The sequence below is a fragment of the Triticum aestivum genome, chromosome 3B (assembly GCF_018294505.1).
Source record: "Triticum aestivum cultivar Chinese Spring chromosome 3B, IWGSC CS RefSeq v2.1, whole genome shotgun sequence".
Classification (NCBI taxonomy): Eukaryota; Viridiplantae; Streptophyta; class Magnoliopsida; order Poales; family Poaceae; genus Triticum; species Triticum aestivum.
This window is the reverse complement of record NC_057801.1, coordinates 654,284,490-654,311,724: the sequence shown is the minus strand read 5'-3', so window position 1 is coordinate 654,311,724 and position 27,235 is coordinate 654,284,490. Positions and strand designations below refer to the sequence as shown.

At 40.7% G+C, this 27,235-nt stretch overlaps 1 long non-coding RNA gene and 3 pseudogenes across 6 annotated transcripts; 1 reads left to right on the top strand and 3 right to left on the bottom strand.

Annotated features, from left to right (window-relative positions):
* The first annotated feature begins 569 nt into the window (after window positions 1-569).
* On the top strand, window positions 570-6,179 carry LOC123071488 (uncharacterized). Of its 6 annotated transcripts, none has more exons than XR_006434361.1 (8): window positions 570-920; window positions 1,327-1,414; window positions 1,504-1,621; window positions 1,708-1,779; window positions 2,152-2,254; window positions 2,333-2,542; window positions 5,350-5,470; window positions 5,716-6,179. It is a non-coding gene; the product is annotated as an uncharacterized lncRNA (long non-coding RNA). The 6 variants fall into 6 exon arrangements; XR_006434358.1 differs by having other exon boundaries at window positions 570-1,062; XR_006434359.1 differs by having other exon boundaries at window positions 570-1,414; window positions 5,716-5,815; window positions 5,909-6,179.
* A 9,226-nt stretch (window positions 6,180-15,405) lies between these two features.
* LOC123067655 (bZIP transcription factor ABI5 homolog) lies at window positions 15,406-18,150 on the bottom strand (annotated as a pseudogene).
* A 228-nt stretch (window positions 18,151-18,378) lies between these two features.
* On the bottom strand, window positions 18,379-22,482 carry LOC123067654 (bZIP transcription factor ABI5 homolog; annotated as a pseudogene).
* A 235-nt stretch (window positions 22,483-22,717) lies between these two features.
* On the bottom strand, window positions 22,718-26,830 carry LOC123067653 (bZIP transcription factor ABI5 homolog; annotated as a pseudogene).
* Between the last annotated feature and the right edge of the window lie 405 nt (window positions 26,831-27,235).

The following is a 27,235-nucleotide window of genomic DNA, read 5'->3' as shown; positions in this document are numbered from 1 at the left end:
AGTAACTAAAGTCAAGACCTCTCCAAATCCACTTTGATAAATATCATACTAAGATTCAACACCTTCCAAAATAGTGGGATCATTACTTTCTAAAGTTGACACTCTTCCAAAACCACTTTCGATGATAGTCTTATTCATACTCCAAAAGATTTAACTGATGTTCATGGAGCATTCTACAATTAATATAGATTAACCAATATCCAAGCTCAAAATATATAAGTGAAGCACATGAAGCATTCTATAAAATCATACTCAAAAGATTTAAGTGAAGCACAAAGAGCATTCTATAAGGTCACACTCAAAAAATATAAGTGAAGCACATGAAGAATTAAAAAAAAAGAAGCTAGCAACTCACCTCCAGGAGGCTCCCCCCATTGGGCCTTCGTGGGCCGTCGGATCTGCCCTTCAAGCGTGTCCAAGCCGTTGGATCTTCACAGCGGTTAAAACTGATTTTCACATAGCAGTCATTTTCGTTGTCCAATGACGGGTGAGCTCGCGCCGCACGCTGATTGGCTGGGTTACCCGTTTTGAGGTGCAATTGGTTTTGCCCAATTAGCTTCGCGCCCGCAGCCAATCACCCGTGTCTCACCCCACTCCCACCCCAGCGGCCCAGCCGCCAAACGAACCCTAGCCCTCTTTCTCCTTCCCCTCGATCCCCACGAGCCGCCGCACCCCTCCCTCGATCCCCAGTTCCCCACGATCCTCTCCTAGCCCGCAACCGCCGGTCTTGTCTCTCCACTCTACCATGTCGTCGTCGATCCCACCGTCGGCCTTCTCCTCTGCTTGCTTCCTCCGGTCCTCTTCCATGTCACCGTCGTTCCAGAGCGGCGGCGGGGTCTCCGCGGTGCGGGTGGGGATGTAGGGGAGGCGTGGGATGCGGACGGCAGAGAGGAAGGCAAGCAACAGCGGGGAATGAGCAGGTCAGCGATCCTAGCGTTGGGAAGGGGCAGGGTGGGGCCTCACGCACCTGCCGGCGGCCGGCGGGAGCTTGAGCTCGAGACGATGGAGGTGCTAAGGCGGGGCAGGAGAGGACGGCTCGCCGACGAGCTCGAGTTGGAGGCGGTGAGATCTTTTCCTTCATGGCTTCCCACCCGCTGAATTCGTTGGTCCTCCTCCCTCCCCCGTGCGGCCGACCTCGTCCTTCGTCCCTCGATCGTGCTGTGACATTGCTTCCTCAATTGGTCGCCGCCTCATCTCGCCTGAACACGATGCCGTCCGGGGCAGCGCCGGCACCGAGGCACCACCTCTTCCTCCACCCCCACTGGGCAAAGAGCTCGAGGTGTTTGGGGGTTTCTTGTCCCTGATGTCATGTTGTGATTGGTGCAGCCGCTGGATGAGAAAGAGCATAGGATCCAGGAAAGCAACCATAGGAGACGGAGAAGACGTCCCCATGGCTTCTACGAGGACCAGAAGCGTATGCCTATTATTAGAGCTTGGATAAGGGTAGGTGATGCAAGGGGTCTCGTCCTAAAATCATCTTTGTTGGTTTGGATGATTTTGCAGGTTTCCTTCAGCAACCTGGGGTTGTTAAGAAGAGGGTCGGGATTGCCCTAGGCAGATGCTTAAATTCCTGGATGTAAACGCACACTTGCCTCCTACACAGGCCAAAATACTATTGGAGGTGTGTGTGCAGTTCTCATTTACTAACATTCTTTTTTCTTTTACCACTGACTGCATCCAACAAATGAACTGTGTGGTTGCTTTCAGATAAGGATACTTGTTTTGCATATTTGCATCTCGAAGAAGCTTGCCCGCTATTGTAAGTCTGACATTTTCTTGGTAAGCAACACAGAAGACGAAGAAGGCATCTTGTGCATGTTTTGTTGTTATAGTATATCCTTCTCTTTTCTTTTTGACACTGCCATGCTTAACATTGTACTATGTTTTACATGGGAGAAAGGTAGAAACATTAGAGAATATTATTGATATACTTGGCGCAGTTGCAACTAGAATAGTTCACGGCCTGAGGCATGTACCGACATATGCTTTTTTGAGTAGCTCCATATATACAGGTCTTATGTTTGAAATGAAGTTTTCAGTGTCCTTCTTTTTACATTTGTATGAGTGTTCAGTGTATCAAGTTCCAGTTGTCTGTTATATTCTGTGTTTTCACTTCCTTCCATTAACATGGCATTATGTTTTCTTATTCAGCTTGCTTGTGGAAAAACTAGTTCTCATTCAGTTATGCTTGTCAGTCTGATAGAAGATGGACACCCCTCTTCAAGTTGGTTTATGGGCTTGCGGAGTGTGAGAAGTAAGTTACTACTGGATCCACTTTCTTGTCACTAGCCTTGCTTGACATGTTCATTTCTCATGCTACACTTACCATCAGACCCCTGGTATGGCTCCATCCTTCGTCCCTTGCTCCGTGGCCTGGATGTCGAGGGAGGGCGAGAGGTGGTGATATGTAGGGGTGAGGGAGATGGAGGCGGTGGCCTGCAGCTCCTATTGAAGGGGCGGAGAAGAGGGGGTGCGGAGATGAGAGGCTATTTTTGTTTATTCCATCATGCAGTATTTCTGAGTTGGTTCACTCTGAAAAAAGGTGCGTTGACGGTTTGATTTTTGCATCTACAGCAAGTCAGATTTTTACTACTGGGGAGCATCAACCTTCTTCCCCCCATGATTGCTACTTTGTTGGCACATGCTTTCTAGAATGTATGTTCTGATTGTATCCCTTGTTATGAGATAGGTACTAGCTAGAACACCCCTTTTAGTGATGTATTTCATGGTATACATACATTGTGATGGAGCATTACTTGGCTTGCCTTTTGTGTCACTCACTCATTTTTTATGATTTATTTCATGGTATACATACATTGTTATGGAGCATTAGTTGGCTTACCTTTTGTGTCGCTCACTCATTGACGAATTTTTCAGTTTTGGTGTTTCTGCCTTTTTGTGGCCTCTTGGTTCATGAGTATGTTCATATTGATAAATTATAGTGATATAAGTGGGGATGCAATAAATATTTGTAGGTTGCTTGTCAAATGAACCTCCCGTGTGGACCATTTACTGCTTTGTGTTATTAGGAAATTTGGTTGCAGTATTCATATAGAGAAATATGATTGACAAGTTGCAATATGATGCTCAGGCTGAAAATGATATTTGAAACTACATGTTGTATGACGATGGTGTGATTTCATAATTTGTACTAATTATATATGTACACACACACACACACACACTGCAACATGAACAATATATGTGATGCCTTTAGTAAAATGTACTGGCTGGATGATCTAGAGTTGGAGCAGAAGGGTTGAACAAAAGCTGATCGATCTTATTATAGTCCTGGGTGTAGTGGTTTTTAACTTCAAAGGAATGGGAATGGTTTGATTGCACTCTTTAGAACAGTTTCATTTCTTTTCATAGTATTTAATGGCCAGTTAATTCTTTCACGCATAAATTTACAAATTCAGATTTTTCTTTCACATGGGGCTTGGCTGCTTTATGTTTAATTTTGTGCTACTGTTCCTCATTTTTTGAAGGGTCTGAATAAAGGCATGGTTCTAGGGACAAGTAGAAAACGACTAACCCGAACTATCGGGCTACAAATGCACTTCACGCCTCGTTCATTCCCCTAGGTTTTACCCATTCATACACCTGCAACATCGGGTCTGTAGCCTGGCTGTTGAAATTAGTCCACGGTTCTATGTTGGTATTCCTGTGGCAGCTTACAGCTTATTGTCGGATTTGTTGATTGAGTGAAATGTAGGTTCGAAATGACTGTTTATTTTAATGTTGCAAGTTCGTAGGACTAGGGATGTTGACCCTTCGTGAGTGTTTGTTGTGTTGAGGCTAACTATTGGATTGAGTGGTCAAATTGGTGATATTTGAGGGTAATATTTATATCTCCTTAGCAATGAATTTGAGAAGAAATTGCTTTATTTAACTCACTTGGAGGAACATATTATGATGATATAATGTTATAATCCCCAAACAGAAGGCCGACATACAGTACATAAATGCTTTTTGGTGTTAGAACCTTGAGTACTTACTTACTTACTTACGAAGCCTTTGATCCCAAACAAGTTGGCGTAGGCTAGATATGAAACCCTTTCACGAGGACTTCCCAGGAGGTCACCCATCCTAGTACTACTCTCGCCCAAATGGGTTTCATACCCAAAAGACTGGCTAGTTTTTACGTTGGCTCGCCAAGCCTATCGCAAACCTTAGATATGAAACTCTTTCACAAGGACTTCCCAGGAGGTCACCCATCCTAGTACTACTCTCGCTCAAATCGGTTTCATACCTATGGGACTGGCTAGTTTTTACGTTGGCTCGCCAAGCCTATCACAACCCTCCTCCTTTACCCGGGCTTGGGACCGGCTATGCCTAGAAGACATAGGCGAAGTTGGTGTTAGAACCTTGAGTGATTGTTAATTTTCCTAGGGTGCTTGCCGCGCTGACAGAAAATTCGGACCAATCATTATCTGACAAAGATGAAAGTAGATTGCTGGTGTTCTTTATTATTGTTCATTCATGCTTTTCCTTTTTGATACTTGCCTTGCACACAATGCATGCCCTTCATGTTTGGTGGCTTCGCTTGTATTTCTGAGGTTAGACCAACTTAATGTTGAACCTTTTCTCTTTCTCTTTTCGGCAATACAAGCTTTCCATAAGTGGTCCGCATCTGGGCCTCAAAGAAATTCATGACTAGATGGTAAGTCATTCTACTAAGATAAATCCCACAAAAAAAGACATTTCAAACGGATGGTAGACCTGTATGATATTGCCAGCACTCGATTTCAATGATTATCGATTAGGAAATAATTTAGGAAGATTTTTTCATAAGGTTGCCAGGAGCATAGCTAAATAGTATGGATAGTGTCTCGGTGTGATATCTACTCTGGTTCTGGGTCTTGTCTCTTTCTTTCAAAAGAATCAGCATAAGCGATTAAGGGAATATCAAATAGGTCATGATTGGTGCATCATTAGGTATTATTCAACAACTAGAATGGGTGGCATGAACCCAGAAGATATGTGTGACCATATTTTCCCCAGTTGCCAACCCGTAAGCCCCAATCGGCAGGGGATTTTAGAAATCCAAGTATTTTCAGCTAACTTCAGCATTCGGACAATTATGCTCCTCTAAAATAACTAGGAGCTTCTAATTGGACCCTTCAAGCAATAGTGTTGTTAATATATTAGTTATTTTATTATGTTACTAGAGTATTAGAATAACTTCCTGATATATGTGTTTATATGATTTTTCTCACATTTAGTGCAAAAATATTGATGGCTAGGCACTATACCGTGCATAAACAAAAAATTCAGTTTTTCTTTTCGTGATTGCAGCAGTTTTTCTGTACCAATGGGGTGACATTACACTACTCTTCACTTCCACAGGCAATGGAATACTAAATAACCTGGCAACGGATACCCTGTGGTCTACCATTATAATTATGTGTGCATTTTGGATCTATTGGATGTCTGAATGTAATGCTAATTGACATTTACTATTGCAAAGGTATGTTCAGTTTGTAATATGAAATGATTCTTATTTGTACCTCCAACAGTCCTTCTCATATTTTCTATTTGTAATATGAAATGATTCTTATTTGTGGTCTGGAGCCTGGTTGTGTTTGAACAAAGTCGGTCAGAATGATATAGTTGTTTTTTCAAGTTGGTTATGTTAATTTTTACAGTATAGTGATTATTTATTAGTTAACACAGTACATACTACCACCGACCGCTAACCACATTTTTTTACAGATTTTGCAGGGATGTAGATATATATGGTGATGTTTCACTACGATCTAAGTGTTTCAGTTCATATTTAGCAGGATCACATGTTGACCAATGACTCTTTGCTGTGAGTTATTGACAATTCCTTGATTTTTGCAACTCAGGAGTGAAGATGGCCTTCCTTTGGTTGGTGTAGTGAATGAATTTTCTTCTAATTCAGGCCATGGTTGATACCGCTCGGCGGCTGGATCTGCCATGGAGTGGCTACCATGGGCCAACTAGAGTTGGGTGTCCCTTTTTCCGACCTCAAGGCGGTGAGATTAGAGTCCAATCTTGCAGGCTGAGAAAAATATTGGCAAGCATTACCATTATGATCCTCCCTTGATCATCATTGTTGAAGGAAAACGTATTAGAGATGGTATTGTCAAGCTAAATGTACCAGCAGCCGATGATGGACCTTGTGATGCATATAGTTTGCATATTTCTCTTCATCCAGTTTCTTCATCCATTTTTTTCTGTTCGCTCATTTCTTCTAGCGTATTCCTGTCAGTATTTTTCAGCTCAAGGATAGATGCTCTAATTACCAAACGAATGTGCAGGCAATGCCCATTTGATTAGTTATATCCATGTAGTCTATGTTTGATAGCATAGTGTTGTAAAAACCAAAGAATTTTAAAACTACAGTATTTGCTCCTATAGGTACAAGATACCACGGTAATAATATACCAGAGTATTTAGGAGTATTGGGAATAATGCAAACCTGTTACACTAGAGCTTATATGTAAAGTAAATTAGCAACTGGCCATTTGTTAACAGTCGCACACATGTTTGTACCCCGCTTGCTAGCCGTTGCGAAGTGAACAACTATGCACAAGAGCAAGCCCCAGCCGCATGCACAAACTTGAATGTCTATATTGCATTAAACGGCCATACACAAAGCTAGCTTATACAACAAGAAGAGTTGAACTAGGTTGAGTTGCTGCTTCACATGGCCTGGAACGCTAGGCCATGTTCTGCATGTCGTCGCAGGCACCACGGGAGCGTCTTGGCCTTCTTTTGTGTCACCATCGAGAGGTAGCAGGAAATGTGCGTCGAGAGGCACTTGAATATGCATGTGGATTGTTTTCAGCATAGTAGTCTTAAAAAGGTGGTATTCTCAAAATACGTAGAAAATGCTTTGCTATCGAATAGGGCTATAAATGCAGATTTCCTTGAAGATAGTATATTTTATAACTGTATTGCCAACGTGCTCCCATAGTTTTATCACCACAAAATAGTTCTAACTGCTCATTTAATTTTCAGTGGCATGCATGGGTGGTTGTAGTGCAGTTTTATTAATATGCATGCATTTTCAGTGTTGATATACTATCTCAATAAATAATGAATATGTATAATATATGCAAGCTACATTCAATTAGTTTTGATACTATTCCCTTGATAGTTTGTTACATTTGAGGAGTTAGGGTACAAACGCCTGAATAAACTGAGGAGCACTGTGAAACAATTGCAATTCGGGTAGCAAATACACTTGATGCGTTGTTCCCTTTTTTGAATTGTTCATATGTTTACAACCACTTTGTTTTACTCAAATATCGATTTGAAATCTGGAAGCATTATTTCCGGATGTGTTTGTCCTTTTGTTCTTACGTATATCTCTTGTGCTATTAATCTAAATTACAACTTCGGATGCTACATATTGTATAGGCAGAGAGGGATTTAATGGTTAACTGCTCTTTGTGCCCCGGATTACTTTGTACTCGTTCAGGGGCTATCTTGTGTCGCTGGATGTGCTATTAAAGAGGATTTTAATTTGGTTTTCCAACCAGTGTGTCTGGGTAAGATGAATTGGTAATATTCAGCTAGCTGGAGATGGAACTACCGCTGCAATCACTACTAGAGACGGAACTACCGCTGTCACATGCCGCTTTATCAAGGGTGTTGACAAAAGGGCCACCATCACTAGAGGCTGGAGTGGCTTCTTCCGTTAGGCACACATTAAGAAAGGTCAAGCATATGCTTTCGCCTTCAAATGCACTTTCAAGGGGCTGTGCCTGATCGTCTACTCAATATAAACAGGTAGCAAGAGCCCCTTGTTATATAACTTAGCATTAGTATAGATGCTTAACAAGACTTATATGTTTATCATCTTTTTGAAACTTATTTAATCACCTAAGACCATCATGTGCGTTTAACTCTCAGTCATTTTCTATTTAGGCTGCTGTGTGGTAAGCCTATTTACATGCCTGGCTCATAACATTGTAAATGGTCGTTTGTAAGCTTATTAGAAAACATTTATCATCAGCAACCATTTATCTATCATCAAATCGTACTTATTTCCATATGTTCCATTTTGTGTCTACATATTTTAGTGCACACTCTTTCAATACTTGGTTTGCACTCGGCTTTTGCGCCATTGCGCAACTGGTCATATGTCGAGGGAGGGACTTTTAGGATGGTACCGCGGTCAAATGCGTCCTAGGATAGGTACTTTAAGAATTATGGTGTGTTCTTCTCCTTTTTTGTTTACCTTAGCCACATAGGTTAGCCTTAGTTTATTATTATCCTTCTGTTTAGAGTAGATACATAAATGAGGCTTACCTATGTTTTTTTGATAGAAAGACTTACCTAGGTTGTGAGAGCTGCTGATGATGAGTCTATTAAAAGTCCTTGCTACATACACCATTTGACTCTGTAAACAACATAACTAAGGCCGTATGCTTTCCAATGTAACTAAGATCTAAATTCTTGCCGAGTGTAGTTTCTAAAGTACAGAGTTGCTGAAAAGTTAAAATACATCCTTAACTGCCTGTACATCTTATACAAATATGTTTTTTCAAGCTCAAATTTCTTAGCGTGATAACCATATTTTCAACTAAAAAAATGCTTCCTTAATTTGTTTGTACATGTTATACAAATATGATTGTTTTAAACTCACATTTTTCAATGTGATAAACATATTTTCGATATAGCATGATTTAACACATGGGCTTTCTACTACCAATACCGAATGTCCTTGCAAAATGAAACTATTTTCATCGACAATATGGCTTTAGCGGGTCTCTGCGCCATTTGGCGTAACGGGTCAACTTTTGTCAATGGGTGCAATAAAACAACAATCCTTCTACAGATTAAAACACACTGCATATACAAACCTTTTTAGATCATGTGAATGGTGAATTGTTGTTTCCTCTTTTGTCAGCTTTGCTTTCTCTGCAAAGTCACCCTAGTTGTGTGTTATGGTAGCCCTGTTGTCCACACCATTAATAAGGTGAACACGCCTTACGCACCGTCCAGATGATAGCTTGATCTTCACCCCATCAACCGGAGTAATGATGAAATCCGCCAGATGCTTCTTAGTAAACAAAGCAGAAAAATACTACATATTCAAGCAGCCCATATTCGTAGTAAACTTGCTAAAAAATACAACCATGCCAACTTTATTCTCTCATCATAGTGGCCATATTTTCAAACTGAACATATTCATATTATGCAAAGTTTCCCTCTTCCCAGACTATTACTTAACAACGTAATAAACATGTTTAAAAAATAGCATGATTTAGTTGAAGGTTCTTGCAGCATGAAACTATTTTCATCGACAACATGTTTTCAGCAGGTCTCTGCGTCATTTGGCGCAATGGGTCAACTATTTCTATAAATCAATGATGGGCTATCTCCTACTCGCATGGTTCTTAAAGAAAAAGAAAAACACAAGGGACACAAATCATGTGAACAAAACAAAAACTGAGGTATACCGATAATTGTTGAAGAAGAAAGATGGGATGCCCCGGTTAGGACAATCTAAAAAAATTGTATATAAGTATTGTTCCAAAAGTTTCAGAAGCATTTTATATTCCGGTAAAAAATATAAATTCACGCGCTATAGCCAAAGTTTCTGTTTTTGCATCGAACATAGCAAACAAGCAATCTAATCATCCTAAAATCAAAGCTTGGCACATTATTTTTATATTATAATGGATATATACAAGGGGACAATTATTTTCAGAGAAACTTCCATGAAACATTCTGGATTGTTTCCATGAGCATGAACACAAGTGTTAAAGGTCGACCCTCACTTCTCCAATGCATAACTTTCCAATCACTTCTCTTTTTGAAAAAAGTTTTTAGGCATAAGAGGCAAGTAATAATTTTTGTATTTTATATTTTTAATTTTTTTGTATGTTTCACCCACAACTAAGCAAAACAAAAATATAGTCAAAAAATCTTTTTTATAGTCAGAAACTAAGCAAAACAAAAATGGAAAACAAAAAATACTTAGTGAAGAAAGCAAACAAGCACACACAAGAATATCAACCTCACGCTATTGCCCCCCGGCAACGGCACCAGAAAAGAGCTTGATAATCCCCAAGTGCACGAAATCATCATAGCAATTTCCAAAGGTGGAAGTGATAAATATGGACTGTCGAACCCACAAGGAGCTAAAGGTAAGATCAATATTCTCTCAAGTCCTATCCGCCACTGGTACGACTCTACGTACACCGAATGTTTGCTTCCAACTAGAAACGAGAAATAAAACTATGTTGTGGGTATGAAGATGATAACTTTGCATGGTATCAGAGAGCTAAAATATAAAAGTAGGTGCTGTTATCATAAGTTAGAATATATTACTAAATATTATAAATAGCGAGTGTGGAATAATGATGTGTCGGTAGGGTTGGAATTCGAGCCGAGTCGAGCCAGCTCGGCTCGACTCGCTAGAGCTCGTTTCGTTAACGAGCTAGCTCGACTCGACTCGTTACTATAACGAGCTCAAACCCAAGATTGGCTCGACTCATATAACTCGCGAGCTGGCCCGTTTAGCTTGTTAAGCTCGTTAAAGATATAAACATAAAGCCCTCAAATATGATAAAGATGATTATGTATATATTAAACATATATATCACTAAACAATTGTAATTTCCTTGTAACGCATGAGTCTCCTAGGAGGCTAGGACTTCAACGGTTGGGCCTTGGGTTGTGCGCCTGGGACGTAGGTTTTTTAGTGGCTGATCTTTCTTTGTATTGGGAGTGGCTGATCTATTGTATCGAGCCTAACGAGTTACATGAGTACTCGTGAGATTGGCTCGTTTAACTTGGTCTATAAACGATCTTAAACTAAAACTCAGCTCAACTCGTTATTCTTCGAGTTCGAGTCGATTCAAGCCGAGTCACGAGCTACTTGTTTAGCTTGCGAGCTTCGAGCTTGTTTTCCAGCCCTATGTGTCGGTGTGCAGAATTGTCCTAGGCAATTGTTAACAAGACCGGTAATCATTATTGCAATTTCATATGAGGGAGAGGCATAAGCTAACAAACATTTTCTTCTTGGATCATATGCACTTATGATTGGAACTCTAGCAAGCATCCGCAACTACTAAATATCATTAAGGTAAAACCCAACCATAGCATTAACATATCAAGTCCCCTTTATCCCATATGCAACAACCCCCTTACTCGGGTTTAAGCTTCTGTCACTCTAGCAACCCACTATAAGCGAATCATGAACGTATTGCAACACCCTACAGCGGGAATCCCGCACGTGTGCGTGGCACGAAAGGCACCATAGGATAACACCAAAATAAAATATACTACTAAAACTAATCTAGATCATCAATCAACCCAAAGAGAAAGGAAATCTACTCAAAACATCATAGGATGGCAACAAATCATTGGATCATAATATATGGCATAAAGCACCATGTTCAAGTAGGTGATTAGAGTAGGGTGCGGGGGAGTGGACCACTGAAAAGAGATGAGGATGGTGATGATGATGGTGATGTTGATGAAGACGATCACCGCGGCGATGATTCCCCTCCTGATGGCACTTAGGTGCCACTTGGAGAGAGAAGGAGAGGTTCTCCCCCTTGTGCATCCTCCTCCATGGCCTCCCCATGGATGGGGAGAGGTTCTCCCTCTGGTCCCTGGCCTTCATGGCAATGATGGCCCCTCCGAGATCCTCCCCCATGGCCTCCGGTGATGATGGCCCCCTCCAACAGTGTGCCGGAGAGGGCCTAGATTGATTCCTCGTGGTTCTGGAGGCTTGCAGCGGCGGAACTTCCAATCTCTCTTCTGTTCTGGTTTTTTTGGATTTATAGGAGGGGTTGGCGTTGGTTTCACCTCAAGGGGGCCGACGGGGAGTCCACGAGGTAGGTGGCGCACCCTAGGGGGCGCGCCTTCCACCCTTGTGGTGGCCTCGGGACTCCCCTCTGGTAGCTTTTCGTTCGGGTATTTTTTATATTTTCCAAAAATATTCTCCGTTGATTTTCAGCGCATTACAAGAACTTTTATTTCTGTAGAAAAACAACACCATGGTAGTTCTGCTGAAAACAGCGTCAGTCCGGGTTAGTTCTAATCAAATCATACCAAAATCATGTAAAATATTATAAACATGGCATGAATACTTCATAAATTTTAGATACGTTGGAGATGTATTAGCTCTCTCCCCCCTCTCATGGTGGCGCCGGAGTGGCACCGGGGCAAGGATCGTGATGGCGATCTACATCAACAACCTTGCTACTGTCAACACCAACTTTCTCCCCCTCTATGCAGTGGTGTAACCTCTCTTTTTCCCGCTGTAATATCTACTTAAACATGGTGCTCAACACTAATATATTATTTCCCAATGATATGTCGTTATCCTATGATGTTTGAGTAGATCTATTTTGTCCTATGGGTTAATTGATGATCGTGATTGGTTTGAGTGTATATTTATTATGGTGTTGTCCTATGGTTCCCTCTGTCTCGCGCAAATGGGAGGGGTCCCGGCTGTAGGGTGTTGCAATACGTTCATAATTTGCTTATTGTCGGTTGTCGGAGTGGTTGAAGCCAGAACATGGATAAGTGGGTTATTGCGTATGGGAGTAAAGAGGACTTGATACTTAATGCTATGGTTGGGTTTTACGAGCTTAATGATCTTTAGTAGTTGCGGATGCTTGCTAGACTTCCGATCATAAGTGCATACAATCCAAGTAGAGAAAGTATGTTAGCTAATGTCTCTCCCTCATATAAAATTGCAAGAATGATTGCCAGTCTAGTTATCGATTGCCTAGGGACAAATGACTTTCTTGTTGACAAAAGCTATCTACTTTTATTACCTTGCAATTTATTCATAGCTTTACTCTCGCAAAGTACTCGTAGTTTTATTCTTGCAAAGTAGTTTCATAGTTGTTCTAGGTAAAGCAAACGTTAAGTGTGCGTAGAGTTGTATCGGTGGTCGATAGAACTTGAGAGAATATTTGTTATACGTTTAGCTCCCCGTTGGATTTGACATGCTTATTTATCGAAAAGGGCTAAAACTATCGCCTATACTAGTGGGTTATCAAAGAGGAGGGCAATCACGGGGTTGGAGATCATTGCACAGCAGAAGGATGCACGAGAGGAGGGCTATCGGGAGGTTGGAGATAATCGCTCGTCTTGCTCATGAAGACATGAATCTAGCGATTAATGTGGACCACAAGGATGAGCAGATGGTTGGCCAGGAGCACTTGGAGGATGGATGCAAGAATGCCCCAATAGTGGTGAAGCAGTATGAGTGCTCGACGCAGTTTGAGCAGGATGCTCAATGCTCCCACCGCCGCCTGCCTCGCCATCTTAAGCGTATCAAGTAGTATAGTTTGTTTCTTATAGCTACTGCCGAGGATCCGACATTTGGGATTCCCTTTTAAATGAAAACAATATGTTATTTGAATGTTTTTAATCACTAGTTGTATGCTATGTTCTGGATTTCCTACGTCGAGTGAGTTTTGCATGTTCAAATAGAGTGCAACATGCAGAACATGCCAAAAATAGCAACACACAAAACTTGCCAAAAACAGCAACATGCAAAACTTACTTAAATTGGAGTCAAACTTGTAATATTGAATTTTCAAAACTTGTGGTATTGCAATTTTGTGATTTTCCCACAAACTAGTTGACACAAAGGACCCCATGCACAAGGATTTTAATTTTTGAGATTTTTCATTTTCATTGATTTTTTCCAATCTGGGGTCAAACTAGCAAAATGTTTTGGAATTTCAACTTTGGTTGTGTCCAATTCGTACACCACCAATGCAAAAGCATAAAATGATTTTAGCCAATTTTTGGGACCAAACTACATCACACTTGTATTTCATATTTGAGCAAGTTCAGATAATTCACTAGAAATCTAGTAAATCAATGAAATATAGTAATACTACTCTGAAATTCAAGAAACTTGGTTACTGGGTTACCAATGTGCTCTACTTTGGATGAAAAATGAAAAGACCTAGTTTTACAACTTATTAAGCACTTCCTTCACAAAAAAATCATTAATCACACTTGAAAAATAGAAATAATATTTTTTATTACAAACATTATAATGTTTCTATGGCAATAACTTTCACAATGGTAACACCCATGGTTGTGCCAAATTTGGACAAGTTAGCATTGACTATTCAGTGGCTAGGTCCATGTGCATATGCCTTGAAATCCATGCAATTTCATACTAGATAGGCCATTTTTGTGAAGTTTTTTTAAAGTTGTGGTATGGAGAGTTTATGGTTTTTATCACAAACTCCTTGACACCAAAGGGCCCCATGCATAAGGATTTTAATTTTTAAGACTTTTTCCTTTTCTTTGATTTTCCAATTCTAGGTCAAACTTGCAATGTTGACCATTCCTACAAAATTGTTTGGAATTTCAATTTGGTTGTGCCCAATGCATACACCACCAATCTAAAAGCTTAAAATGATTTTAGCCAATTTTTAGGACCAAATTACATCACACTTGTAGTTCAAATTTGAGAAAGTTCAGAAATTCACTAGAAATCTAGTAAATCAATGAAATATAGCAATAATACTTTGAAATTCAAGAAAATTGGTCAGTGGGCTTACAATGTTGTCTACTTTGGATGAAAAATGAAAATACCTAATTTTAAAAGTTATTCTACGGACTTCCTTCACGGAAAATTCATTTCTGGCACTTGAAAAATGGAATCAATATTTTTTTATTACAAAAAATATTATTCATATGGCAACACTGTTCACAGTGGTAACACCCATGGTTGTGGGATTTCTACTACGCAACTTTATTCTTGTAGACTCGTGTTGGGCCTCCAAGCGCAGAGTTTTGTAGGACGGTAGCAAATTTCCGTCAAGTGTATGACCTAAGGTTTATCAATCCGTGGGAGGTGTAGGATGAACATGGTCTCTCTCAAACAACCCTACAACCGAATACAAGAAATCTCTTGTGTCCCCAACACACCCAATACAACGGCAAATTGTATAGGTGCACTAGTTTGATAGAGAGATGATGATACAAGTGTAGTATGCATAGTAGAAATATATTTTTATAATCTGAATAAATAAAAACAGCAAGGTAGCAAAACAATAAAAGTGGGCACAAAGAATATTGCAATGCTTAAAAACAAGGTCTAGGGTTCATACCTACACTAGTGCAATCTCTCAACAGTGCTAACATAATTGAATATGTTGGTGCAATATTTGCCTACCTTGTGTTTTGGAGATTGTTGATAGAAACAGGTATGGACTGATTTGTTTGCTAGTACATACAGAGAAAAAAAGGGTCGATACACAACCGAAGAGAATGTTGTCTTCGATGATGAGTTCGAGGAACTTCACCGAAGTACATCTTCGTTGCAGAGAAGAACAAGCTATAGTTGTTAAAGTAATAGAGTTGAGAAGATTAATGTGAAGAAATCGACCCCTCGAAATTTCCTCCTGAAGCAAAGCTTTCGATTCAGTACTATCATTCGGCTGACTCATGATTCTTGATCATGTGGTGGTGGTGATGCTCGATGCTCCTCTTGGATGACTGATCCCCCAGGGCGTCACAATTCTCCTTCATCGCTCTGTTGCCCATGTAGTTCACCATGTCAGCCTGCATCATGGTGCTCCTCCCGTCCGATGACCCAGGGCTCATGATACCCACCCCACCTTGAGGTGGTGGTGGTGGAGGCACCATAGCCATCCCCGCGTACCCGTTGGGGATGAACCCATGTCGCCGCCCATCACCGAGAACATGTCGTTGGTCGGTGCCATCAGGTACATCATTGGGCCAGGTAGATGCCCTTGCTGCACGGAGTTCATCTATCCATGGAAAATGCCGGCTGGCACAGGTGTGTGGCCACCGACGCCAAATCCTCTGACGACGCTGGCCTTGACAAGGAACTGCTACAACGTCTCTCTCCGAGCGTCCCCTACCGGTTGTTGGCCGCAACCGAACCACCATTCCCCACGAATTGTAGAATTGCGCTGTTGCGCTACCTACCAGCAAGGTGGTTTCCAATAGGGAGTTGTCATCTAACGCTATGTGGGCCAAGTATCTTTGTATGACATTTCTTTTCTGGATTTCCCATCTTCGTATTTCCACTCTCACTCTTCAATAGTTGGCCCCCACTAGTGTACTTCACATGCATGCATGACAGTGTGGCAGAATCACTTTTTCTTCTCCCTCACAATAAATCCAACAATTTCTTTCTCCTTAGCTAATTTAAAACATCCATATCTTTTAAACCATATATTCATTTGTGATTTTTTATATATTTGAACTCCTTACGCCAAAACCTTTAAAATGAGATCAAACTTGAATATTTTTAACCATATTTAAATTTGAACATATATTTGACATGTCAAAATAATCTATTTCACAATGATACGCTACAATTTCACTTCCTGCAGTGGCTATTGCACAATTCAGAAACTACATTTCACTTTTCATGGGCTTCCTTCACAAAGAAACACCTAATTAAATTGCACAATTTTCAAATAACATATTTCACTCTTTTGAAATAAACTATTACACATGTTCAAACAATCAGTTTCACGAACGACACAATAGAATTTCACTTTCTGTAGTTACTCTTTCATAATTCAGAACCTACATGTCACTTAGACTGGTTTGGTTCAGGAAAATCACATATATTTCAATTACGAATGTTTAAAAAACTTATTCACTCTTTTGAAATAATCAGTTTCACATTTATACATTGTAATTTCACATTTGTGGTTAATATTTTTCACAATTCAGAACCTACTTTTTACATTTCACTAACATGTTTCACAAAAATAACATATATTTTAGTTACACATTTTTTAAAACCATATTTCAATCTTCTGAAATAATCAGTTTCACATTTATACATTATAATTTCACATTTTGTGGTTAGTATTTCATAATTTGGAACCTACATTTTTACATTTCGCTGTCATGTTTCACAAAAATCACACTTATTTTAGTTACACATTTAAAAAAACATATTCCACTCTTTAAAAAAATCAATTTCACATTTTGTTGTTACTACTCCCTTCGTCCCAAAATAACTGACGCAACTTTGTACTGACTTTAGTACTAACTTAGTGTAAAGTTGAGTCACTTATTTTGGGACGGAGGGAATATTTCACAATTCAAAACCTACATGTTACATTGCACAAGTGTGTTTCACAAAAATCACATATATTTCAATTGCATGTTTAAAAAAAATATTTTCACTCTTTTCAAATAAACTGTTACACATTTCAAAAAGTTGTATGTTTCTAAAAAAATATGATGGTTTTACATATTTCTGTGGAAATAGTTATTCAAATTTTTTTCTAGTTATATAGGTTTGCTCCACATATGGAATGTGAAATGTTGAAATTTAAATGTGTTCGAATGTATTCAGGATTGGTCTTGTTTAAAAGGCCTTAGCGCTAGGAGTTCAAATATGTACATAAAAAATGGGAACTTATGGTTTAAAAGATAGGGACGATTTAATTTAGTAAAGGTGAAATAAAAGGTTGGATTTAACAAGAGAGAGAGGGAGAGAGAGACAGAGAGCACATTGTCATATTTCTACCATGCATCCATGCCAAAGATAAATAATGGGGACCACTAGCTATATTTTGATGATGTATACTAGTTTATAGCAGAAAATGAGAATAAAGTGGTCCCACCTGCACGCATCTTAACGCGAGCAATCAACGGTGGATTTGTTGCCGCTAGGTAGCATCACCGCGCAAAAAGACTTTCTGCCATTCCCCACCTTTGACTAGATAGGAAGTTGCGGTGAGGCATGCGCGACCTGAGGCTGGGCATGCATCGGTCGGGGATCCCAGTTGATCTCAGCCCACATCTCCTCCATCGTCTTCCAGCACAATGGGGGAGGCAAGGAGAAGGACCCTTGCCAGCATTAGCCACTTCCTCCTGCATCCACGCCACCTCCGCTTCCACCAACACCCACCACAGGAGCCTCCTCCATGCCCACCAAGCCATCGCTTGTAGCCGATTGGAACTCCTCGACATTCCATATGTTGCTCATAAGCTCATCCATGTTCATGGATCCAAAATTGCGCCCATCTCACAAACCGAGTATTGCTGCTCGTCCAACATCAATGCGAAGATCGAAGACTGCAGCATCTGCGCAACCGTCTGCCCCTCACCTTTGAGAATGTGCGGGTGTGAGGTGACTTCTCCCTCGGAGAACTTCATGTCCTTGCTCATCTTTGATGACATCCTAGAAGGTCTCTATGTACGCTCTTGCTTGTGATGTGTGGTTCAGTCTTGTGCGTCGCACCACCCTATTTATAGCCTGCCGCATGCAAGAGGTAAGCATCAATTAAAGCATTAGATAGCTATTAAATTCATGTGATTGATGAAAAAGGTGAGCTATAGATAGATAGGTACATAGTACATAGTTCGTCTCGTACTGGATAGATAGGGTGCTGCCAAAGTACCAAAAATTCACAAGATGCAGCCACCGCAGAGCCGCGACAGGGCGCCACCCTTCTTTGTGTTGTCGTTCTCCTTGGACTATTCCATCATCTTCTCCACCAGCTATAAAAAATCAAGACCAAAAGGTGTTACCATCAGCACGCTCACATTAACTATTTTAAGACTTGGCAATTATGTTGTTGCAAGCAATTGGCAAATTATGGTAAGTGTGGGAGGTTTTTTTTCTTAGAAAAGAAGGATCACCGCCGGCCTCCGATGCACACATCCATAAGAGTATCAGGGTTGATGATGGCTATCATGGTTTCCCAATGAGGGAGCACAACTGAATGCTAGTCGGACCATCAAGCAGCAAGTCACGACGGAGGGGGAAAGTGGATCGACTACCCAAGCATTACGATGGTTGACCACCGACAAGTCTCAAGGGATCCCGCGTGACCACTGATTTGAATAGCTCAGATTTCACTAGATTTAAGAACTATTTGAATGACTAAGATTTCACCTACGCGGAAAAGTGTGTCTATGTGACTAAACTCAACTCGTGTGTCATCTCCACTTCTTCATAAGAGAGGAATGGCGAAGACTCCCACACACACATGGACCACACACAAACTCAATCACATCATATTAAAGCGCGAGTACACATCAGCATATTGCTAACTTTCTTTTGTTCCATTTGTTTGAAGCTTCTCACAAACACATATACCTATAAATAGTAACAACAACACAAGTTTACTTGCTTGACTAGATAAACACTCACATTTGGGTCCTTCTGGGTTTTAGCTACTACTAGTATATTACTATACCACCCCACTCCGAAAAGGAAAGGTAATTGTTATCAACACCACAATTCATTCTCATCCTCATGCTAGCATGGCTATGGAAGCTGAATGGCGGCTCACCGTTCACGAGATGCATCTTCTGTTGCACCATGATAGGGCTCCACCTTTCTTGATGTTCACTTTCTCCTTGGACTATTCCATCATCTTCTCCACCAGTTGTTAGAAACAAATATCAAGAACACAAGGTGGTTTTATCAGCACGCACACATTAACTGTGTTAAACTTAGCAATTAGATTGTTAAAAGAAGATGGCAAGTGTAGGAGTATTTCCATGCGATGGTGGGAAAATGTACGTAACATTTTTTTCTTGGTCAACAAAATTGTCTTCTGCAACAAAACAATGATAGAGTTTAGTAACGGTAAGAACTGAAAAGAAGAAGAAAACTAAATTTTCTCATGGTTTTCACTGGTCAACAGCTCCCTACCTCCTCAGCTTTCAGACGAGCTTTCTCCTCCTTGACGTAGTTCAGTTCAGCTTCAAGCTCCACAGTATAAGCTTGTAGGATTATCAAAGATGGAGTGTGTACGTGTCACCGACCTTGTTACCACTATTGCAGAAATGGTATTGCATAAAAACCAACAATTTTGGCAGCAATGTAAGTACCTGTTCCTAGCATGCGATCGTTCGACTGACTCATGATTCTTGATGCTCCTCTTGGAGGACTTATCCTCCGAGGCGTAGCTGTTCTCCATCATTGCTCCGTCGCCCATGTAGTTCGTCATGTCAACCTGCGTCATGGCGCTCCTCCCATCCGACAACCCGGGGCTCACGATGCCCACCCCATCTTGAGGAGGTGGTGGCGGAAGCACCACAACCATCCCTGCGTACCCATTGTGGATGAACCCCATGTCATCGCCCATCACCGAGAAAATGACGTTGACCGGTGCCATTTGGGTACATCATTGGGCCATGCTACTGCCCCTACCGCGCGTGGTTCATCCGTCCATGGACCATGCCGACCGACGCAAGATCCCCGGACCACGCTGGCCTTGACAAGGAACTGCTACAGTGTCGTCTCTCTGACCGTCCCCTGCCAGTCGTTGCTCGCAAACGAACCGCGGTTCCCCACGAAATGTAAATTTGCGTGGTTGCGCTACCTACTAGCAAGTTGGTGTCCAATAGGGAGCCACCTTCTAACACTATGTGTGCCAAGTAACATTGTATTATTTTTTTTTTCTGGATTTCCCATCTTCGTATTTCCACTCTCACTCTTCAACAATTGCCCCCCACTAATGTAGTTCACATGCATGCATGACAGTGCGGCACAATCACTTTTTATTCTCCCACACAATAAAAAAATCCAACCATTTCTTCCTCCTTAGCTAATTTAAAACATCCATATCTTTTAAACCATATATTCATTTGTGAAAAAAAATTAAACTCCGCGAGCCAAAACCTTTAAAATGAGATCAAACTTGAATTTTTCAACCATATTTAAATTAGAACATATATTTCACAATGATCCACTACAATTTCACTTTCCGTAGTGGCTATTGCACAATTCAGAACCTACATTTCACTTTTCACGGGCTTGCTTAAAAAAACACCTAATTAAATTGCACATTTTTCAAATAACTTATTTCACACTTTTGAAATAAACTATTACACATGTTCAAACAATCAGTTTCACAAACGACACACTAGAATTCACTTTCTGTAGTTACTCTATCATAATTCACAACCTACATTTCACTTCAGACTGGCTTGGTTCAGGAAAATAACATATATTTCAATTAGATATGTCTGAAAAAACTTATTTCACTCCTTTGAAATAATCAGTCTCACATTTATACATTGTAATTTCACATTTGTGGTTAATATTTTCACAATTCAGAACCTACTTTTACATTACACTAGCGTGTTTCACAAAAATCACATATATTTTAGTTACACATTTTTTTTAAAAATATTTCACTATTTTGAAATAATCAGTTTCACATTTATACATCATAATTTCACATTTTGTGGTTAGTATTTCACAATACAGAACCTACATTTTTACATTTCATTGCTATGTTTCAAAAAAATCACATCTATTTTAGTTACACATTTTTGAAAAAAAAACATATTCCACTCTTTCAAAAAATCAATTTCACATTTTATGGTTACTACTCCCTTCGTCCCAAAATAAGTGGTGCAACTTTGCACTAACTTTAGTACTAAGTTAGGGTAAAGTTGAGTTACTTATTTTGGGAAGGAGGGATTATTTCACAATTCAGAACCTACATGTTACATTCCACAGGTCTGTTTCACAAAAATCACATATATTTCAATTGCATGTTTAAAAAAAACATTTTCACTCTTTTGAAATAAACGGTTACACATTTCAAGAAGTTGTAGGTTTCTTGATGGTTTTACATATTTCTGTGGAAATAGTGTTTAAATTTTTTTCTAGTTATATAGGTTTGGTTCACATACGGAATGTGAAATGTTCAAATTTAAATATGTTCGAATGTATTCAAGATCGGTCTTGTTTAAAAGGCCTTGGCGCCAGGAGTTCAAATATATATAAAAATTCAAATAGGAACTTATGGTTTAAAAGATAGGGACAATTTAATTTAGTAAATGTGAAATAAAAGGTTGGATTTAACTAGAGAGAGCACTGTCATATTTCTGCCATACATCCATGCCAAAGACAAATAATGGGGACTACTAGCTATAGTTTGATAACGTGTACTAGTGTATAGCAGAAAAGGAGAATAAAGTGGTCCCACCTCCACGCATCTTGATGCGAGCAATCAATGGCGGATTTGTCGCCGCTAGGTAGCATCACCGCGCAAAAAGACTTTATGCCATTCCCCACCGTCGGATGGACAGGAAGCTGCGGTGAGGGACGCATGACCTGAGGCTGGGCATGCACCGGGCGGGGCTCCCTGTTGATGTCAGCCCATACCCCCTCCACTATCTTCCGGCACAGCAGGGGAGGCAAGGAGAAGGACTCCTGCTGGCATAGGCCCCTTCCTCATGCATCCCCTCCACCTCCACTTCCACCAGCACCCACCATAGGAGCCTCCTCCATGCCCACCAAGCCACCGCCGGTAGCCGCTTGGAAATCCTCGACATTCCATATGTTGCTCATGAACTCGTCCATGTTCATGTACCCAAAATTGTGCCCGCCTCGCACACTGAGTAATGCAGCTCGTCCAGCGTCAGCGCGAAGATCGAAGACTGCGGCATCAGCACAACCGTCTGCTCCTCACCTTCGAGAATGCACGGGTGTGAGGTGACTCTTTCCTTGCATAACTTCACGTCCTTGCTCATCTCTGATGCCATCCTTTCTCTACACTATGGTCTCTATGTGCGTTCGCTTGTGGTGTGTGGTTCAGTCTTGTGCGCCGCGACACCCTATTTATAGCCTGTCGCATGCAAGAGATAAGCATAAGTTAAAGCATCATATAGCTATTAAATTCACGTGATTGATGAAAAAGGTGAGCTATCAATAGATAGATACATAGTAGACAATTTCTCTCGTACTGGATAGATAGGGTGTTGCCAAAGCGCCAAACGTTCACAACATGTAGCTACCGCAGTGCCGCAACAGGGTGCCACCCTTCTTGGTGTTGACGTTCTCCCTGGACTATTCCATCATCTTATCCACCAGCTATAAAAAATCTAGACCAAAAGGTGTTACCATCAGCACGTTTACATTAACTGTTTTAATACTTGGCATTTATGTTGCTGCAAGCAACTAGCAAATTATAGTAAGTGTGGGAGGGTTTTTTGTTCTTAGAAAAGAAGGATCATCCCTGGACTCTAATGCACACGGCCATATGAGTATGAGGGATGATGATGGCTATAATGGTTGTCCAGCGAGGGAGCGCAACTGAAGGCTAGTCAGACCATTAAGCAGGAAGTCACGACAGAGGAGGAAAGTGGATCGACTACTCAAGCATTACGATGGTTGACCGCCGACAAATCTCAAGGGATCCCGCGTGACCACTGATTTTAATAGCTCAAATTTCACTAGATTTAAGAACTATTTCAATGACTAAAATTTCACCGACGCGGAAAAGTGTGCCTACGTGACTAAACTCAACTCGTGTGTCATCTCCACTTCTTCACAAGAGAGGAAAGGCGAAGACTCCCATACACACACACATGGACCACACACATTGCATCGCATTATATTAAAGCGCAAGTACATATCAACATATTCCTAACTTTCTTTTGTTCCATTTGTTTGAAGCTTGTGAAAAACACATCTACATATAAACAGTAACAACAACACAAGGTCACTTGCTTGACTAGATAAACACTCACATTTGGGTCCTTATGGTTTTAGCTACCACTAGTATATTACTATACCACCTGGCCCGCTCCGAAAAGGAAAGGTAACTATTATCAACACCACAATTCATTCTCATCCTCATGCTAGCATGGCTGTGGAAGCTGAATGGCGGGTCACCGTTCACAAGATGCAGCTTCTATTCCACCGTGATAGGGCTCCACCTTTCTTGATGGTCACTTTCTCCTTGGACTGTTCCATCATCTTCTCCCCCAGTTGTAACAAAAAAAAAATCAAGAACACAAGGTAGTTTTATCAGCACGCACACATTAACAGTGTTAAACTTAGCAATTAGGTTGTTACAAGCAGTTGGCAAGTATAGGAGGATTGCCACGCGATGGTGGGAAAATGTACGTAACACTTTTTTCTTGGTCAACAAAATTGTCTTCTGCAACAAAACAATGATAGAGTTTAGTAACAATAAGAACTGAAAATAATAAGAAAACTAATTTTTCTCATGGTTTTCACTGGTAAACAGCTTCCTACCTCCTCAGCTTTCAGACAAGCCTTCTCCTCCTTGAGGTAGTTCAGTTCAGCTTCAAGCTCCACAATATAAGCATGTAGGATTATCAAAGAGGCAGTGTGTATGTGTCACCGACCTTGTTACCACTATTACAGAAATGGCATTGCATAAAAACCAACAATTTTGGCAGCAATGTAAGTACCTGTTCCTACCACGCGATCGTGCGGCTGACTCGTGATTCTTGATCACGTGGCGGTGGCGATGCTCGATGCTCCTCTTGGAGGACTAATCCTCCAGAGCATCGATGTTCTCCAACATCGCTCCGTCGCCCATGTAGTTCGTCATGTCAGCCTGCATCATGGCGCTCCACCCGTCCGATGACCCGGGGCTCACAATACCCACCCCACCTTGAGGAGGTGGTGGCAGAGGCACCACAACCATCTCTGCGTACCCGTTGGGGCCGAACCCCATAATGTCCCCCATCACAGAGAACATGTCGTTGGCCAGTGCCATCGGGTACATCATTGGGCAAGGTTGCTGCCCCTGCTGCGCTTGGTTCATCTGTCCATGGACCATGACGGCCAGCACAGGCGCTTGTCCACCGGCGCAAGATCCATGGACCACGCTGCTACAACGTTGTCTCTCCGAGCATCCCCTGAGGGTCGTTGGCCGCAACCGAACCACCATTCCCCACGAAATGCAAAATTGTGCGGTTGCGCTACCTACTAGCAAGGTGGTGTCCAATAGGGAGCCGCCATCTAACACTATGTGGGCCAAGTATCTTTGTATTACATTTCTTTTCTGGATTTCCCATCTTCGTATTTCCGCTCTCACTCTTCAACAATTGGCCCCCACTAATGTACTTCACATGGATGCATGACAGTGTGGCACAATCATTTTTTCTTCTCCCACACAATAAATCCTACCATTTCTTCATTTAAAACATCCATATCTTGTAAATCGTATATTCATTTGTGAAACATTTTTATATTTGAACTCTGTGCGCCAAAACCTTTAAAATGAAATCAAACTTGAATATTTTTAACCATATTTAAATTTGAACATATATTTCACATGTCAAAATAATCTATTTCACAATGATACACTACAATTTCACTTTCTGTAGTGGCTATTGCACAATTCAGAACCTACATTTCAATTTTCACGGGCTTGCGTCACAAAAAAACACCTAAGTAAATTGCACATTTTTCAAATAACATATTTCACTCTTTTGAAATAAACTATTACACATGTTCAAACGACACAATAGAATTTCACTTTCTGTAGTTACTCTTTCATCTTTCAGAACCTACATTTCACTTCAGACTGGCTTGGTTCAGGAAAATCACATATATTTCAATTACATATGTTTGAAAAAACTTATTTCACTCTTTTGAAATAATCAGTTTCATATTTATACATCGTAATTTCACATTTGTGGTTAATATTTTCACAATGCAGAACCTACTTTTTAAATTTCACTAACATGTTTCACAAAAATCATATATATTTTAGTTACACATTTTTAAAAAACATATTTCACTCTTTTGAAATAATTATTTTCACATTTATACATTATAATTTCACATTTTGTTGTTAGTATTTCACAATTAAGAACCTACATTTTTACATTTCACTGTCATGTTTCACAAAAATCACATCTATTTTAGTTACACATTTTTGAAAAAAAACATATTACACTCTTTCAAAAAATCAATTTCACATTTGGTGGTTACTACTCCCTTTGTCCCAAAATAAGTGACGCAACTTTGTACTGACTTTAGTACTAAGTTACTGTAAAGTTGAATCAATTATTTTGGGACGGAGGGATTATTTCACAATTCAGAACCTACATGTTACATTTCACAGGTCTGTTTCAAGAAAATCACATATATTTCAATTGCATGTTTTTCAAATAAAATGTTAACTCATTTCAAAAAGTCATTGGTTTCTAGTATAATATGATGGTTTTACATATTTCTATGCAAATAGTGTATTAAAAAATTTCTAGTTATATAGTTTTGGTTCACATATGGAATGTGAAATGTTGAAATTTAAATGTGTTCGAATGTATTTAAGATCGGTCTTGTCTAAAAGGCCTTGGCGCGGGGAGTTCAAATATAAAAAAATTCAAATAGGTACTTATGGTTTAAAAGATAGGGACGATTTAATTTAGTAAAGGTGAAATAAAATGTTGAGTTTAACCAGAGAGAGAGAGAGAGAGAGAGAGAGAGAGAGAGGGAGAGACAAATAATGGGGACCACTAGCTATATTTTGATGATGTTGTCTAGTGTATAGCAGAAAATGAGAATAAAGTGGTCCCACCTACACGCATCTTGACGTGAGCAATCAATGGCGGATTTGTTGCCGCTAGGTAGCATCACCGCGCAAAAAGACTTTCTAACATTCCCCACCATTGGCTGGATAGGAAGCTACGATGAGGGACGCGCGGCCTAAGGCTGGGCATGCACCGGTTGGGGATCCCTGTTGATCTTAGGCCGCTGCTCGTCTACCATCTTCCAACACAGCGAGAGAGGCAGGGAGAAGGACCACTGCCAGCATAGGCCAATTCCTCCTGCATCCTCACCACCTCCGCTTCCACCAGCACCAACCACAGGAGCCTCATCCATGCCCACCAAGCCACCGCCGGTAGCCGCTTGGAACTCCTCGACATTCCTTATGTTTCTCATGAACTCGTCAATGTTCATGGACCCAAAATTGCACCCCACCTCGCACATCGAGTATTGCAGATCATCCAGCGTCAGCGCGAAGATTGAAGACCGCAGCGTCGGTTCAACCGTCTGCTCCTCACCTTCGAGAATGCGCGGGCGTGTGGTGACTTCTTCCTCGGAGAACTTCATGTCCTTTCTCATCTCTGACGTCATCCTATCTCTCCACTATGGTCTCTATGTACCCTCTTGCTTGTGGTGTGTGCTTCAGTCTTATGCGCCGCGCCACCCTATTTATAGTCTGCCGCAGCAAGAGATAAGCATTAATTAAAGCATTAGATAGCTATTAAATTAATGTGATTGATGAAAAATGTATGAGCTATAGATAGATAGATACAGAGTTGATATATAGTTCGTCTCGTGCTGGATAGATAGGGTGCTGCCAAGGCACCATACATTCACAAGATGCGGCTACCGGAGCGCCGAGACAGGGCGCCACCCTTCTTGGTGTTGACGTTCTCCTTGGACTACTCCATCATCTTCTACACCAACTATGAAAAATCAAGACCAAAAGGTGTTACGATCTGCATACTCACATTAACTGTTTTA